The sequence below is a fragment of the Arachis hypogaea genome, chromosome 18 (genome assembly GCF_003086295.3).
Source record: "Arachis hypogaea cultivar Tifrunner chromosome 18, arahy.Tifrunner.gnm2.J5K5, whole genome shotgun sequence".
NCBI lineage: Eukaryota > Viridiplantae > Streptophyta > Magnoliopsida > Fabales > Fabaceae > Arachis > Arachis hypogaea.
In genome coordinates this window covers 56900128-56918176 of record NC_092053.1, presented here as the reverse complement: position 1 = coordinate 56918176, position 18049 = coordinate 56900128, and the positions used below count along the sequence as shown (strand labels likewise).

The 18049-nt window shown below is 40.2% G+C and overlaps 2 non-coding genes across 2 annotated transcripts; one reads left to right on the top strand and one right to left on the bottom strand.

The window, feature by feature from the left end:
• Nucleotides 1-2540: 2540 nt before the first annotated feature.
• On the bottom strand, nt 2541-2644 carry LOC112773395 (small nucleolar RNA R71). Its single transcript, XR_003187947.1, has one exon. It is a non-coding gene; the product is annotated as a small nucleolar RNA R71 (small nucleolar RNA).
• Nucleotides 2645-11382: 8738 nt separating this feature from the next.
• LOC112773401 (small nucleolar RNA R71) lies at nt 11383-11486 on the top strand. The gene has a single exon (XR_003187952.1). It is a non-coding gene; the product is annotated as a small nucleolar RNA R71 (small nucleolar RNA).
• Nucleotides 11487-18049: the final 6563 nt, after the last annotated feature.

Here is an 18049-nt window from a genome sequence, read left to right as displayed (position 1 = left end):
ACGTTTGAGGGAGCGTTGGACATCCAACGTTACCACCAACGTTGTGATAAAAAATTCAATTCTGGAGCTGAATGATATTTTAGCGACGCGTACGCGTGAAAGAGCAAAATTTCTTAATCCACGCGCAAGCGTGAGTCACGCGCACGCGTGGAATGAAAAAATTGACCATCTACGCGTACACATGGGTCACGCGTACGTGTGGTTCACGCGTACGCGTCACCAAGTGAACGTTGGAGGTCCAACGTTACCTCAAACGCTGCCTCCAACGTCCGTGATGAGGAGCCCAGAATTTGGAGTTGAGAAACTTGAATCGACGCATACGCGTCAATGACGCATATGCGTGGATGGGAAAAAAGGGCAATGCATACGTAAGCGTGGTGTACGCGTATGCGTGAATAAGCAAAATCACAGACTTCACGCTTACGCGTGATGCACGCATACGCGTGGGTAAGCAGAACGTTAGCCCTCCAACGTTGAGTCAAACGCCAATGACAGCAAAGTTATCTGGTTTTTTCGAAAGGCGTTTGATTCAACGTTGGCCATCAAACGTTGACTCCAACGTGAAGCATCAGAATTGGCAATTCAAACAGATCTCTTCTCAACAGCAATGGAAACCAAATAGAGCCATTTTCAACCCAATTCCATCAAGGCCAAAAGCCCAATTCAGAGATTAAAGATCAATGGAAGAAAGTGTATAAATAGCTTAGAATTTAAGTTAGGAACAACTTTGGCTTCACTTTTTACTTTTTACCAGATTTAGTTTTCTGCAATTTCCTTTGAATTAAGCAATGTATCTTGCAATTTCAATTTCCGTTTTGAGAGCTATGAACAACTAAGCCCCTTTCAATGGGTTAGGGAGCTCTATTATAATTCAAGGGATCAATTTTAGTTTTCATCTTCTTCTTTCTTTTCTCTTGATTTTTGTAGAAAGCTTTTGGTCTTAATTCAATTGGATAGTTATCTTGGGAGAGAAGCTATCCATAATTGGAATTCTTCGGATCCTTGAGAGAGGGATGAAGAATTCATGCTAGAATTACTTTTTCACATTGGATTAGATTGGGGGTTGGATGGATATAGTGACATGTAATCCTACCAATACTTTGATCTATGAATTTGTGTGGTATAGTCAGTGACCGAACTTCAACTCTTCCCATGAGCAATTAAATCAAGACATTGGACAATTGTTCATGCTTAGAGAGATCGGTGAGCCAAGACATTGGGATCCAACCATCTAAGATTGCCAAGCAATCTCAATGAATGCATTGATTGAGGAAAAGATGAAAATGATTTGATTCGGAGAGTTCAATATCTCCCAAAACCCAATGAATCCCCTATCTCTAATCTACCCATTCTTTTATATTCTGCTTCTTTAATTTCATGCTTAATCCTCATTCCCATTTAATTTCTTGCAATTTAAGCGTCTGTCCTTTAATTTCCAGTAATTTAATTTCTGTCATTTAATTTCTTGCAATTTAAGTTTTCTGCTAATTTTACTTTCTGCAATCCCAATTCATTTTTGATTTCGCTCAACTAGAACAATTCTCCAATTAACATTGATCAACCAACCAATCCTTGTGGGATTCGACCTCACTCTATAGTGAGTTTTTACTTGACAACAATCTGGTACACTTGCCGGTAGGAAATTGTTGAGAGACAGTTTTCGGGTGAATCAAGTTAATGGCGCCGTTGCCGGGGATTGGTTTTGTATTGACAATTACTAAATTGGAGGAGAACTAGATTGAGCATTTTTCTTTTCTTTTGTTACTTGAATTCCAATTTCTTCTATTACATTTAATTTTTGCAATTTTTAGTTGTTTTTCTTTAATTTTACCTTACTGCTTTACTTTCCAGCAAACTAACTCACTAACTCATTAATAGCCTCAATTGCTCTAACCACACTTTTTCATTAATTGTGAACTCTTCACTTGCTGGTTGCTTCTTGTTGTGCTATTTGTATGACAGGTAAAAGAGAGGTTTCAACCTCCTTTGATAGTAAACCGGAAAGAACCTTCCTGAGATTAAGGAGGGAAGCAAGAGGAAAGAGGGCTGTTGGTGCAAAAGAAGAGGAGGAAGATTTGGATATAACCATGGAGGATGATATGAAAAACCATTATGAAGGAGAGGTGAATAACCATGCCAGAAGAGGTGGAGCCAACCCTGCTGGACAAGAGAGGAGAGTTCTGGGATCATACATCAATCCAAAGCCAGGAAATTATGGTAGTAGCATTCAAAAGCCAACTATCCATGCTAATAATTTCGAATTGAAGCCTCAGCTCATAACTCTTGTGCAAAATAACTGTTCTTTTGGAGGAAGTGCCCAAGAGGATCCTAATGAACATCTCACTAAATTCTAAAGGATATGTGACACAGTTAAATCTAATGGTGTTCATCCTGACACCTATAGATTGCTACTGTTTCCATTTTCTTTGAGGGACAAAGCATCAAAATGGCTGGAATCATTCCCTAAGGAAAGCTTGACCACTTGGGAAGATGTGGTGAATAGATTCTTAACAAGGTTCTACCCTCTACAAAAAGTAAATAGGCTGAGAAATGAAGTGCAGACATTCAGACAGCAGGATGGTAAAACAATTTATGAAGCCTAGGAGAGATTCAAAGATTTGACAAGGAAATGCCCCCTTGACATGTTTAATGAGTGGGTGCAAATTCATATCTTCTATGAAGGGCTGAATCATGAATCAAAGAAAGTTGTAGACCACTCATCTGGAGGTTCCCTAAACAAGAAGAAGACTATTGAAGAAGCCATTGATGTTATAGAGACAGTGGCTGACAATGAGTATTTTTATGCCTCAGATAGAAGCAACAACAGGGGAGTCTTGGAATTAAACCAAATGGATGCAATCCTGACCCAGAACAAGATGATCACCAAGCAACTGGCTGAATTGACCAAGCAAATGGAGAAAAATTAGGCTACAACTATCCACACTCAACCATCACCTCAAGAAGAGTTGGACACAGAAGAAGGAGTTAACTGGGAGGAAGCTAATTACCTTGGAAATTCATCTAGGCAAGCTAATGATCCATATTCTAAAACCTATAACTCTGGTTGGAGAAACCACCCAAAATTTGGATGGAGAAACTAACAAAACCAAGGCCAAGACCACAGACCACACAATCCAACCCAGTATAACAACTCTACTCACCAAAACTCCAACCAAAAATCATACCAGACCACACAAAACTCTTACTCACAGCCACCTTACCAAAACCACCATGACCACTCTCAACACCTCAATTCCAACCAACCATCACCACATGATGATGATAGAATGGCCAAGATGGAAGCTATGCTTGCAAACCTTTGCAAAGAGTTTGAAGACATAAAAAAATTTAAGGAAGAAGTGAGAGGGAGTATGAAAATCCGAGGAGAGGTTCTTAAGAATCTCGAGTCACAGGTGGGATACCTATCTCAACAAATCCCCAAATTCACTAATAGCTTCCCAAGTGACACTGAGAATAATCCAAGAAGAGGAACACAAAATGTGAAGTGGGAAGAATGTAAAGCAATAAGTGATGCACGGAAAAATTGTCTCTCAACAAATCTCCCTTCGGCAAGTGTACCGAAGTTGTCGTCAAGTAAAAACTCACAATAGAGTGAGATCGAATCCCACAAGGATTGATTGATCAAGCAACTTTAATTAGAAGAATGTTCTAGTTGAGCGAATCCAGAATTTGGGTTGAGAGTTGCAGAGAATAAAATGGCGGGAATGTAAATAACAGAAAAGTAAATGCTAGAATTAAAGGACTGGAAGTAAATGACTGAAAATAAATTGCAGAATTGTAAATGGGAATGGGGGATTCGCTCATAAAAGTAAATGGCAGAAATTAAAGAGAATGGGTAAGATCAGAGATGGGGAGTTCATTGGGCTTAGGAGATGTTGCAATTTTTCGGATCAAGTTCATTTTCATCTCTTCCTCAATCAATGCACTCATTGATCTCCTTGGCAATCTTAAGTGATTGAATTACAATTTCTTGCAATTCAATCTCTCAAATCTTGATCAATAGCCAATTCCTTGGTCAATTGCTCATGATAAGAGATGAAGTATGGTCACTGATTATACCACATGCATTTCCCAAATCAAGTATTGAGAGGGTTATAGTTACATACCCATCTAAACCCAATTTGGTCTAGCATGAGAAAGCATTTCTAGCTTGATCTCTTCATTCCTCTTTCAAGGTTCAAAAGAGATCCAAGTTTGAATAGCTTCTCTTCCAAGATAACTACTCAATTGGATGAAGATCGAAAGCTTTCAAGTAAAATCAAGAGGAAAGATAGAAGAAGAATAATGAAAATTAGTATTGATCCATCAAATTACAACAGAGCTCCCTAACCCAATGAAAGGGGTTTAGTTGTTCATAGCTCTTGAAAATGAAAAAAAAGATGGAGAATACATCATAAAACTAGAAATTGCAAAGAAAGTAAAATACAGAGAGTAGTTCTCTTTTTCCCCAGCCTCCAGAACTTCTTCTCAATTCAAAGTTACTCCTATATATACTACTCTTCTCAGCTTCTAGTGTGATTCTTCAAGTCTTGGGCCTTTGGATCTTGAGTTTGAAGCAGTTCCTTTCTTTATTTGGGCTTGGCTTTACTTGTAGAGAGAAAGTGCGAAGTGGGCGGAGACTTTAGTTCAGGACGTTAGGGGTGTTAATATTTAGTGAAAATATAAGTTCGAGAACGTTAGTGACACTTAACATTGTCACTAACGTTCCAATGCACACCTTTGCCTCACGTTAAAACCCACGTTAACTAGGTTAACGTGGCTTTTAACGTTGCCTTGTTAACCTTCGAGAACGTTAGTGACACTCAACATTGTCACTAACGTTCCAGTGTGCCCCTTCTTGCTTCACGTTAAAGCCCACGTTAACTAGGTTAACGTGGCCCTTGCCATCCTTCGAGAACGTTAGTAACATTCAACATTGTCACTAACGTTCCAATGTGCCCCTAAGTCTCACGTTAGAGTCCACGTTAACTAGGTTAACGTGGCTTCTAACGTGGCCATCTTTAGCCATCCCAACGTTAGTGACAATGTTGAGTGTCACTAACATTGGCTCATCCTTCATTCCTCATCGTTAGCTTCCGCGTTAACCAAGTTAACGTGGAAGTTAACGTGACTCTTGGGGGTTGTGTGGTTGCTTCAACGTTAGTGACAATGTTGAGTGTCACTAACGTTGTCGACAACTCTTCATCCCTTACGTTAGTTCCCACGTTAACCAAGTTAACGTGGTACTTTGCACCATAGGCCAACGTTAGTGACAATGTTGAGTGTCACTAACGTTGGCTTCTCTTCCCCCCTTAACGTTAGAGGCTATGTTAACTAGGTTAACGTGGCTTCTAACGTGGCCACTTATGAGTAATTGCCAACGTTAGTGACAATGTTAAGTGTCACTAACGTTGGCTCAACTTCTCTTCTCCACGTTAGAGTTCACGTTAACTTAGTTAACGTGACTCTCTAACGTGGGCATTGATGGCTTTTTTGAGAGTGTTATTGGAAATCACTTTTCTTATTAACCTTGCAAGTTACCTCCCCTTTTCTTGCTTCCTTTTGGTCCTGAAATCAAGCAATAAAGTGCATCAAAGCTCTAGTCCAAGTCATGAGTAATGCAACATAATATTTGTCACTAAACTTATGCAAAATCCTCATGAAATTATGTAAAATGCACAATGTATGCTTGAATCAAGGCATAAGTGAATATCTACCCAAAACTAGCTTATTTCCTAAAGAAATGCATGAAACTAGCCTAAAAACAGTAAAGAAAAGGTCAGTGAAACTGGCCAAGATGCCCTGGCATCACAACACCAAACTTAAAGCTTGCTTGTCCCTAAGCAAGTACTGGAACAAGAGAATGATGAATGGAATATCCAGAGGAATGAATCATTCTTGTGGAAGTTATGTTACTGATTTTATGGTGGTTTCATGCATAGCAATTTAGGTTCATTCCATTACTGGCTTTCAGACCTTTATCAAGTCCTAAAACACCCACTTTGTTTATATCCCATGAGACTTTTATTCATTGATCCTTTTATTGTTATTTCAAGGGTTGTTTGTGTTATTTAGGCTAAGTGCTCTGTAAGGGGGCAACTCTTTAAGATAAGCTTTCAGCCAACACTCCCGAACCAGTTGGTTCAATGTGCTAGGTGTTGAGACACCCCTAAGGACTTACTCCCTCAAGCCTATCCCCCATACATACACACTACAGCCATTTAGTTTATTTATTTTCTTTTCTTGAGACCTTGGTGTCCAGCACCTCTTTGGATTACTAAGTGTTCTGTAGTGAAGGTTACTCTTGATAGTGGACTTTCAGCTGATAATCCCGAGTTAATTAACCAAAGTTACCAAGTGATAAGGCACCCCTAAGAGCTTATTCATCCAAGTAGATCCCTCACACAGGAGCACCACAGACACTTGCCTCAAGATTAAAACCATTGATGCCTAGCCTTATTGCTTACTATTTTTCTTTTGTTTTTCACTTCCATTGTTCTTCTTGTTATTAACTTAGTCTCATGAGTGTATCCAAAGCAAAGTATTCAGGCCAGATAATTGTCATCCCAGCCTTGTGGTTGAACCAACTTAGCTAACTTATGACTACCCCAAGGATTCATGAATGCACTTCCACAATATGAACTCTACTCTGGTCTTTTAAAAACATAATCATTCTCTTCTTCAATTTGATTTAAAATGGACAAGCTTACAAGTAAATAAGGGAATGATGCAGTGACATTTAAACCAGAAATCATGGACCTATTCAGAAGGAAAACTTAAAAGACAGAATTTTAAAAAGTTTAAACATAACATGGAAGCAGGTTCTATTTCATACAAGATCTTCCTTATTTAAAGCATAGAAAACGATGGACTAAAAAGAACTCCACCACCTTTCATTCATGTGGATGTCCATGCTCCCATCCTTGTTTGTCCTCATTTTGTCTCTCTTGAGTGCTTGTACTTCCACTTCCCTTGCCTTTTCCAAGCAGCTTCCTCCAGAAACCACTATCTTCCATCTTCTTCTTAAGTGTCTCCTTTTGCTGTTTCACTTTCCTCTCTTCTTGTTCTACAAATTCTTTTTGGACCTCATCATATGTAGGGATGGCATAGTGTAGCTGATGCATATTACTGGTCATGTAGTTCAACTCGGCTTGAGTGTTTACATAGAACTCCTCCCTATGTAGTTGCCTTCCTTCATTGAGTACACTGAACTCATTGAAAGTTTTCATTTGGGCTATCTGCCGCTGGTTGAGTTCTTGCAAGTGCTTCTCTTGAATCTCTTGCCTCTCATTCACTTGGTTGATGGCTTGAGTGAGCTGGGAGTATTGTTCCTATTGCCGCTCCATTTGTTGTTTTTTCCATGCTTCCTGTTGGCTCAGCCGGTTCAGTATTTGCTCTTGTCCTTCCATATGTCTCTGTCCCAAATCTTCAATGGCTCTTAAAAGGTGAGTCATATTCAAGTTGGCTGGGTCATGATGCTCTTCTTGTTGATATTCTTCCTGATGATATTCCTCTTGATGAGCTTCTCCCTGGGCCCTGTGCCTTCCTATATGTGGCCTTCTTAGTTGCTGAGCCGGTGTGGTATAGACCATTCGCTCGAGTGTGACTGGCCTCCCTAGGTTCACCCAGTCTGGGCTGCTGTCCTCAAATATTACCTTGGCCTTGTTGCACAAGCGGAGAATGGTGCTGGGGTACCAAAGTCTGGCACCTGAGTCAGCTTTCTCAGCTGACTCTTGAATCCCTTCGGCAATGAGCTCATGCACTTTGATTTCCCCACCTTGTACTAAGCATTCTACCATAGTGGCTCGATTGATGTTGACCTCTGAATTATTAGCAGCTGGTAGGATGGACCTTCTTACAAGCTCAAATCACCCTTTGGCTTCAGGGTGAAGGTCTCCCCTTTTTATGAATTTTGGTCTCCCATCTGAGTACCTCTCCCAGTCAGCGGCTATGACACAGATATCTGATGCTATCTTTGAGAGCTCATCCTTATCGGGGCTTCTGCTTATCCTTGCCTGATAACTCTCCTCATCAAAATGAGGTGATTTCAAGTGAAGAGCTCTTGTTATGGCACTTGGGCTGAAGTCCACCTCCCTTCCTCTCACATAGCTTTTGAAGGTTGGGGCTTTGGTCTTATCCTCTCTAACTATATTTGCATAGAATTCTTTGATGAGGTTTCCATTGATCTTCCCCTCTGGACTGGTGAGCAATTGCCACCCCCTCTGTTCGATTTTTCTCCAAATCTGTAGTGATTCATTGGCATTGATTTGGAAGATTAACTCTGGCAATATCTTTCTAGCCCTTATCCACTCAAATTCATGCTCATGAAAGGCAGTCTTGAATCTCTTGTCATCAAAAGGAGCACTCTCCATAGGTTCCTTCCTCTTTTGCCTCTTTGAGCTTGATGATGCCATGACTTGAGTTGTTGTTTGAGGGGGTTTGAGGCTTCGGATAGATGAAGAGTGGGTTGGTTAAAGCAATGTGTGATGAAGGGTTTAGTGTGCCAATAGAAGTGTGGAGAGTGGGGATTTGAATGTGAGGAGTGAGCATGCACTAAGGTTCACTTATATAAGAAAATCATGAGTGAATGAAGGGTGTGGATTGCATGAATGTTTACTAGATGGACGGATGGGGTTGTTTATGAAGGAAAGACAAGGATCATCACTTAATGAGAGTGATTGGTTCAGTCTTCAAGGGTCTTCTTTCTCCAATGTTGCATGGCAGCGTTTCCCCATGCGTTCCCTCTTGAGACATGTGTGTAGTGCTCTTCATTAAGTGGCAAAATCTCCCCCATTTAATTGTCCAATCAATCCCTTTTTATGCTTCTTTTCCTTTCCTATAAAGATTCGAAATAAGGAAATTAATATCATAAAAAAAAAATTTAAACTCTACGGCTAGAATAAAATGAAAGAAAGGATTTGATTGTTTATTTATGAATTCCAACTAACTAACTAACTATTGGTGGGTCCTTATATGCATTTTGGTGGCACCATGAGGTGACACCAAACTTAGTTTGGATCACTGTGATGGAGGTTTTGTGTTTAAAGCTCCCAAGACTAGCATGCCTCTTGGTTTGCTTTGAACACCAAACTTGTTCTTCACTATATTCTGCATAAGAAGATTTTCACCAATTGTTTGTCAAGTTTGGATTGAAGCTCATAAACATTGATTTATTCATTATTAAAAAAAAATATATAAAACATGGGTTGCCTCCCATGAAGCGCTTTTTTAGCGTCACTAGCTTGACGTTTTTTCCTTTATCAGGGTGGTTGGTAGTGCTTAAAGTCCTCCCCTCTTGCTGTGGACTTATATCCATTGGTTGGATCAATGATCTCCACATGTTCCAGGGAAAGAACTCTGTTAGTGAAGACCTTGGGTAACTGAGACGGTACAGTAGGAAGATTAGGAGGAATATCTGGGAAGTAAGCTGAGACAACTCTATCCCCTGGAGAGAAGTCTTCTGTAGGGATCTTCTTGTTCCTCCACCTTCTTGGTACCTTCTTCTTTGTTTCTTTTGAGGTTGCCTTCCCCTTGGTGACCTCTTTTTCTAAAGGAGTTGTGGTGCTGTCTTCACCTGCCTCTAGAGGTTTAGGTCCCTCTAACTTTTTCTTGAGCTGTGGCAATTGCTGTTTTCCTTGTTTATCTATTAAGGGGATCTCAGAATGAACTGGCTATGCTTCAGTGCTTGTTTCCTCCTTCAGTGTCTCATTATCATTTCTGCTTAGTCCCTTGTCCTCTTGATCTGTTTCTTGTGAGAGTTTGAAAACATTGAAGCTGAGTCGTTCATCATGGATTCTCAATATTAGCTCCCCTTTCTCTACATCGATAAGTGCTCTGGCTGTAGCTAGAAATGGTCTTCCCAATATGATTGGGTGAGTGTGACTTTCTTCCATGTCCAGAATGATAAAGTCTGTTGGGAGAAAGTACTTCCCAACCTTTAGCAACACATTTTCCACCACTCCTATTGCTTGCTTTTGAGTTTTGTCAGCCAGTCTGATAATGACATCTGTGGGCATTATCTCATTGATCTGCAGCCTCTTCACCAGGGATAAGGGCAGTAAGTTGATGCTGGCCCCTAAATCACATAGTGCTCTGTCGAACATATTTTCACCTATGGCACAAGGGATATGAAAACTTCCTAGGTCTCTTCTTTTTGTAGGCAACTCAGGTTGAATAAGGGCACTACATTCCTTGTTCATCACTATAGTCTGCCCTCCCTTGAGTGAGTTTTTCCTGGGAAGAAGTTCCTTCATATACTTGATGAATGCAGGCATTTGTTGAATTGCCTTGATGAATGGTATGTTCACATGCAGAGATGCAAACAAGTCTAGGAACCTTGAGTATATTCTTTTTCCCACAGCACCATTGGGCAGTTGAGGGAATGGCGCATAGAGCTTCAGCAGCTCTTGTTGTGAGATTTCTGGTTCTTTGTGATCTCTATCCTCCTCCTTTGTTGAGTTGTCTTCAGGTTGTTTGCACATTTTGCCTTGCTTGTCTTCAATCTCTTGATCACTTGTAGTGACCATTTTGCAATCTTCCCATCTTACTTTCTTTGCTTCTCCCTTGGGGTTTTTCTCCGTGTCACTTGGGAAGCTATCAGTAGGTTTGGGAATCTTCTCAACTAAATATCCCACCTGGAATTCCAGCTTCCTAATGGTCTCTCCCTGGTTCTTAATATTGGCTCGCACCTCCTCTTTGAACACCTTATTTTCTTGAATCTCTTGGCATATTCCTTCAAGTAAGGCTTCAATCTTAGAGAGCTTGTCATCAATTGATGAGTGGTTCGGAGCAGATGTGCTGTTTTGGTTTTGATAAGTGTGTGGAGAAGTGTTGTTGTGGGGGTGTTGAGATGTCCTCTGGGTGAATTGCTGGTGAACTGCATTGTTGTTGGAGTTGTAACGTCTCTGGTCTTGGTTTTGATCTTGCTCACTTCTCCACCCAAAGTTTGGGTGGTTTTTCCATCCAGGGTTGTAAGTCTTGGAGTATGGATCATAGTTTTTCCTTGGTGAATTCCCAATGTAGTTGGCTTGCTCCTGACTCCCCTCTGCTTCTTCATTCACTCCTTCTTGGATTGTTGATGAAGATGAGATTGCTGTTACTTGGTTCCTCTCCATCTTCTTGGTGAGGTCAGCCAGCTGCAGGGTAATGAGCTTGTTTTGGGCCAACAGAGCATCTACATTATTTAGCTCTATCACTCCTCTTGTGTTCCCTCTTTCGGAAGCATAGAAGTAGTCATTTTCTGCTACTGTTTCAATAACATCTATGGCTTCCTCAATGGTCTTCTTCTTGTTCAAGGATCCTCCAGATGAATGGTCTACGGCCTTCTTTGACTCATAAGAGAGCCCTTCATAGAAAATGTGCAGCTGCACCCATTCGTTGAACATGTCAGGTGGACACCTCCTTGTTAAGTCCTTGAACCTCTCCCATGCTTCATACAGAGTCTCACCATCTTGTTGCCAGAAAGTTTGAACCTCAGCTCTCAGCCTATTGATTCGTTGAGGAGGGTAGAATCTTGCTAAGAATTTGTTCACCACATCCTCCCAAGTTGTCAAGCTCTCCCTTGGGAAGGATTCCAGCCACTTGGCTGCCTTGTCCCTGAGTGAGAAAGGAAATAAGAGCAGTCTATAGGCGTCAGGATGAACACCATTAGATTTCACTGTGTCACATATTCTCAGGAAGGTGGTCAAATGTTGATTGGGGTCTTCTTGAACACCTCCTCCAAACGAACAGTTGTTCTGAACAAGGGTGATGAGCTGTGGTTTAAGTTCAAAGTTGTTGGCATGGATTGTTGGCTTTTGGATGCTACTTCCACAATTGCCTGGGTTTGGATTGATGTAAGAGCCCAAAACTCTTCTATCCTCCCCAGCATGATTTTCTCCACCTCCTCTGCCATGGTTGTGAGTCTCTTCTTCATGATGATTTTCCATGTTTTCTTCCATGTTAGGTTCAAAATATTCCTCAAAGTGTTCCTCCTCTTCTTCAGCACCAACTACAGGTTTTTCTTTTGCCTCCCTCCTTAGTCTAAGGAAGGTTCTCTCAGGTTCAGAATCAAAGGAAGTTGAAGCCCCGCTTCTTCTCCCTGTCATACAATCAACAAATACAAGCAAAGAAAATAGGTGCAGACAGTATTTGTGTCAGAATTGCTGTTAGTTGTGGGTGATGCAATATATCAAACAGTTAGTGGGTTAGCAAATAGAATTGAAAATAACAAAGAAAAACAAAAGAGTAGAGGGGGAAGGGAAGAATTTTAACTAAAACAAAAAGTAAATCACTCAAATAGAAAATGAAATTCACAAAATAAAAATGCTCAATCTAGTGATCTTCCAATTTAATCATTGTTGATGCACAATCAATCCCCGGCAACGGTGCCATAAACTTGATGCACGGAAAACTTGTCTCTCAACAAATCTCCCTTCGGCAAGTGTACCGAAGTTGTCGTCAAGTAAAAACTCACAATAGAGTGAGGTCAAATCCCACAAGGATTGATTGATCAAGCAACTTTAATTAGAAGAATGTTCTAGTTGAGCGAATCCAGAATTTGGGTTGAGAGTTGCAGAGAATAAAATGGCGGGAATGTAAATAACAGAAAAGTAAATGCTAGAATTAAAGGACTGGAAGTAAATGACTGAAAATAAATTGCAAAATTATAAATGGGAATGGGGGATTTGCTCATAAAAGTAAATGGCAGAAATTAAAGAGAATGGGTAAGATCAGAGATGGGGAGTTCATTGGGCTTAGGAGATGTTGCAATTCTCCGGATCAAGTTCATTTTCATCTCTTCCTCAATCAATGCACTCATTGATCTCCTTGGCAATCTTAAGTGATTGAATTACAATTTCTTGCAATTCAATCTCTCAAATCTTGATCAATAGCCAATTCCTTGGTCAATTGCTCATGAGAAAAGATGAAGTATGGTCACTGATCAAGTATGGCTTTTAACGTTGCCTTGTTAACCTTCGAGAACGTTAGTGACATTCAACATTGTCACTAACGTTCTAGTGTGCCCCTTCTTGCTTCACGTTAAAGCCCACGTTAACTAGGTTAACGTGGCTTCTAACGTGGCCCTTGCCATCCTTCGAGAACGTTAGTGACATTCAACATTGTCACTAACGTTCCAATGTGCCCCTAGGTCTCACGTTAGAGTCCACGTTAACTAGGTTAACGTGGCTTCTAACGTGGCCATCTTTAGCCATCCGAACGTTAGTGACAATGTTGAGTGTCACTAACGTTGGCTCATCCTTCATTCCTCATCGTTAGCTTCCGCGTTAACCAAGTTAACGTGGAAGTTAACGTGACTCTTGGGGTTGTGTGGTTGCTTCAACGTTAGTGACAATGTTGAGTGTCACTAACGTTGTCGACAACTCTTCATCCCTTACGTTAGTTCCCACGTTAACCAAGTTAACGTGGAAGTTAACGTGGTACTTTGCACCATAGGCCAACGTTAGTGACAATGTTGAGTGTCACTAATGTTGGCTTCTCTTCCCCCCTTAACGTTAGAGGCTACGTTAACTAGGTTAACGTGGCTTCTAACGTGGCCACTTATGAGTAATTGCCAACGTTAGTGACAATGTTAAGTGTCACTAACGTTGGCTCAACTTCTCTTCTCCACGTTAGAGTTCACGTTAACTTAGTTAACATGACTCTCTAATGTGGGCATTGATGGCTTTTTTGAGAGTGTTATTGGCAATCACTTTTCTCATTAACCTTGCAAGTTACCTCCCCTTTTCTTGCTTCCTTTTGGTCCTGAAATCAAGCAATAAAGTGCATCAAAGCTCTAGTCCAAGTCATGAGTAATGCAACATAATATTTGTCACTAAACTTATGCAAAATCCTCATGAAATTATGTAAAATGCACAATGTATGCTTTAATCAAGGCATAAGTAAATATCTACCCAAAACTAGCTTATTTCCTAAAGAAATGCATGAAACTAGCCTAAAAACAATAAAGAAAAGGTCAGTGAAACTGGCCAAGATGCCCTGGCATCAATAAGCCTAGCAAGTGAGGAGGTTTGGAAAGAGGAAGTTAGCAATCCTATAGTACATAATCAAAGAGTTTCAGAAGAAAGGAAAGAAGAGATTGAGCAAAAGACTGATCCTGCCCAAGAGAGAAAATCAAAAGAGAAAAAAACCCTGCAACCATATGTGCCACAAGCACCATTCCCACAGAGACTCAAGGACAGTGAGAAAGGGAGAACATACACTAAATTCTTGGATGAATTTAAGACTCTTCATGTCAACATTCCCTTCCTCAAAATCCTCAAACAGATGCCTACTTGTATCAAGTGGATGAAGGAGCTACTAGCCAAGAAGAGCAACCTGAAGGGTGGCCAAACAGTGGTGATGAATAAGGAACGCAGTGCTCTCATTCAGAAGGACGTACTCCTGAAGAAAAAAGATCCAGAGAGCTTTCATATTCCATATGCCATAGGAGAGACAAAATTTGACAGAGGATTTTGTGATCTAGGGGATAGCATAAATGTGATGCCTCTATCTCTTATGAAGAAGTTGCAAATCAATGAGCTGAGATCCACAGATGTAATCATCCAATTGGCAGATAAAACTCAGAAGCAGGCCGAAGGAGTAGTCGAAAATGTATTGGTGAAAGTCGGAAACTACTTCCTTCCCACTGACTTTGTTGTTCTGGACATGGAGGAAAGTTACCTCCATCCCATTATTCTGAGGAGACCATTTCTAGCTACTGGTCGAGCACTCATTGATGTAGAACAAGGAGAGTTGATACTGAGAATACATGATGAGTAGCCCACTTTCCAGGCCTTCAAGCCCATGCATGAATCTGAGCAAGAGAGCAAGAAATTAAAGGAAGAATACAGTGAGAGCCCTCTGAAGAAAAACAGCAATGAACCACTAGGTAAGCATTTGGAGCTTTCCTTGATGGATACACAAGAAGCTCAAGAGATGAAGCAACCAATGGAGTTCAAGGAAGAGCCGAAGCCACAAGAATTAGGAAGAGCAGCTAACAAGGATCTCCCTAACACAAGAGTTCATGTAGCACTAATGGAAGAAGAGAAAAGAGTTGTGAAGAAATTGCCAAGGTGATGGAGAAATAAGAAGGTTCCTACAAAAGGTTTCTCCTCTGGAGACAAGGTGATATCAATCCACTATCCACAAATCCCACCCCCATCTTCCAACCATTTCATCTCAGTTACCTCAAGTGTTCACAATCAGAAAGGTCCTTTCCCTGGAGCATTTGGAAATTATCAAGGAATCAAATGGGGACATTTTCACAGTGAGAGGAGAGGATCTCAAGCACTATAATCCACCCTGACAAAGAGCTGACCGTCAAGCTAGTGACGATAAAAGAGCGCTTGTTGGGAGGCAACCCAACCAAAGATAGTTATCTTTCCCTAGTTAAGTTCAATAAAAAAAAGTAGATTCTCTGTATTACAAGGAGCTAAGTTTGGTGTTGCACATCAAAGAAATTTAAGAGTGAATGTGTAAATCTAAGTTTGGTGTCCCACCATGGATTTCATTAAGAACACATTGCACCCTCAGCATAACTAGTTACCAGCTCTAAACAATCAGAGAAATTACTCAAAAGTTGTTCGTTTTCTAGTTTTTAGTCTGTTATTTAGTTCATAGTTGTTTTATGGTTCATAATTTACTTTTTTAAATAAAAGTACTTGAGGTTTTCTGCATAAGACTCAATTTGCTGCATAAGGCAAGAAACTAAGTTTGGTGTTCACACACCAATCTAAGTTCAAAAGCCTACAAATATACATGCATGCTAACAATCTCTTAAGTGCTTGGGGAACAAGAAACTTCCAATAACTTGTAGAAATTCAATTAATCTCTTGGAAGGAATACACACCATTAGCTGAGAGCAAAAAGAAGGACACAAAAGCCACAGATGGTGATAGCAAAAAGGAAGCAACTAGAAGGCACCACCAAGAGGTTGTATTATTACTTAATTCCATCCTCTTTGAGATATTCTAAATTAGAAGTCTGAATGTGCCCATGTTAATAGTCAAATTGTAGTTTAAGCTGTTTTGCATTCTATGGTGTTCAATTTTGTAATAAGTATGCTAGCCTAGGTGTGTGTGCTTTCACTTTCACTTGTTTGAATACTTGTCTTGTCCCCTGAGTCTTTTCAATTTGAATAAAAGAAATGTTTGAACTAGAAGTGGAATAGTTTCTTTTTAGCAAGAAGTGAAATAATAGTAAATGGTGGTATATATGTTTGACTGTGTAGTAGCTCACTTATAATGAATAAAAGGATAGATTGTTCTCCATTTTTACTGTAAACTAGCATGCTATCTATGAATCTGAGCAAATAAAAGTCTTTAGATGAAAGAAAAACAATAGAAAGAAAGAAAAAGAAAAGCCAAAAGTGGCAACAAAAACAGAAGAAAGCAAAAGAATAAGGCTAGACACCAATAGCTTAGACCTTAGGACATATGCCTGTGGTGTCTTTATACTAGGATCTGCTTGGATGATTAGGTTCTATGGAGTGCTTTAACACTTGGTAACTTGGGTTAACTAACCCGGGATTATCAACCGAAAATCCATTATCAAGAGCAACCTAGTTACAAGACATTTAGTAACTCAAAAAAGTGCTGGGCACCAATGTCTTAAGAAGAATTGTGAGCCAAGTGTCTGTAGTGAATATGTGTTGAGTACAAATAAGTTAAGAAACTGCTACAACACATGACACTAGCTAAAGCTTACAGGAAAAGAAAATAAAGAAAAGCAATTACCAAGGATGAGTGAATAATAAGAGGTCATAGCAGTGTGTTAATTGATGCTCAAAGGAGACAGTCTATGCCTAAAGATCAATAAGAAGTGAGTTATTGCATCTTCTATATATAACCCCATGAACTAATAATAATGACTTGCTAATATGAACATCCCCCTCTGTTTCATTCTTTCTTCTTAATAATTCAGTACTTGCTTAGGGACAAGCAAGATTTAAGTTTGGTGTTGTGATGCCAGGGCATCTTACGCTAGTTTCACTAGCCTTTTTCTTTGTTTTTAATAGGTTTTATGCACTTTCTTGAGTTATAAGTAAGCAATTTGGGTAGAAAAGCATGCATACCTAGATTCATCCAACTATGGTTAATTTGATGCAATTTCATGAGAATTATGATATAATTACTTGTGCGCTAAGAATGATGAGAATTCTCATGACTTTGGCAAGGCTTTGATGCACGTATTGGTTGATGACAGGTAAAGGAAGGCATGGAAAAAAGTTAAAGAAGGAGCATGAAAAAGATGATGAGGAAGCAGCGTTGGTGGCCAAGTTGGACCACCAACGTTGGCTCAAACGTTGGAAGAAAGGCAGAGCAATTCTCTGCATGGTGTGCTGGTGTTCACGTTTGAGGGAGTCACGCGAGTCACCCGCACGCATGGAATGGCAAAATTGACCATCAACGCATACGCGTGGGTCACACGTATGCGTCACAAAGCGAACGTTGGAGGTCCAACGTTTCCTCAAACGCTGCCTCCAACGTCCGTGACGAGGAGCCCAGAATTTGGAGTTGAAAAACTTGAATCGACGGGTACACGTCAGTGACACGTACACGTAGATGGGAAAAAAAGGCAATGCAGGCATACGCGTGGGTAAGCAGAACGTTGGCTTTCCAACGTTGAGTCAAACGCCAATGACAGCAAAGTTATCTGGTTTTTCTGAAAGGCGTTTGAGTCAACGTTGGCCATCAAACGTTGACTCCAACGTGAAGCATCAGAACTGGCAATTCAAACAGATCTCTTTTCAACAGCAAGACAAACCAATTGGAGCCATTTTTAACCCAATTCCATCAAGGCCAAAAGCCCAATTCAGAGATTAAAGATCAATGGAAGAAAGTGTATAAATAGCTTAGAATTTAAGTTAGGAACAACTTTGGCTTCACTTTTTACTTTTTACCAGATTTAGTTTTCTACAATTTTCTTTGAATTCAGCAATGTATCTTGCAATTTTAATTTCCATTTTGAGAGCTATGAACAACTAAACCCCTTTCATTGGGTTAGAGAGCTCTACTGTGATTCAATGGCTCAATAGTAGTTTTCATCTTCTTCTTCTTTCTTTTCTCTT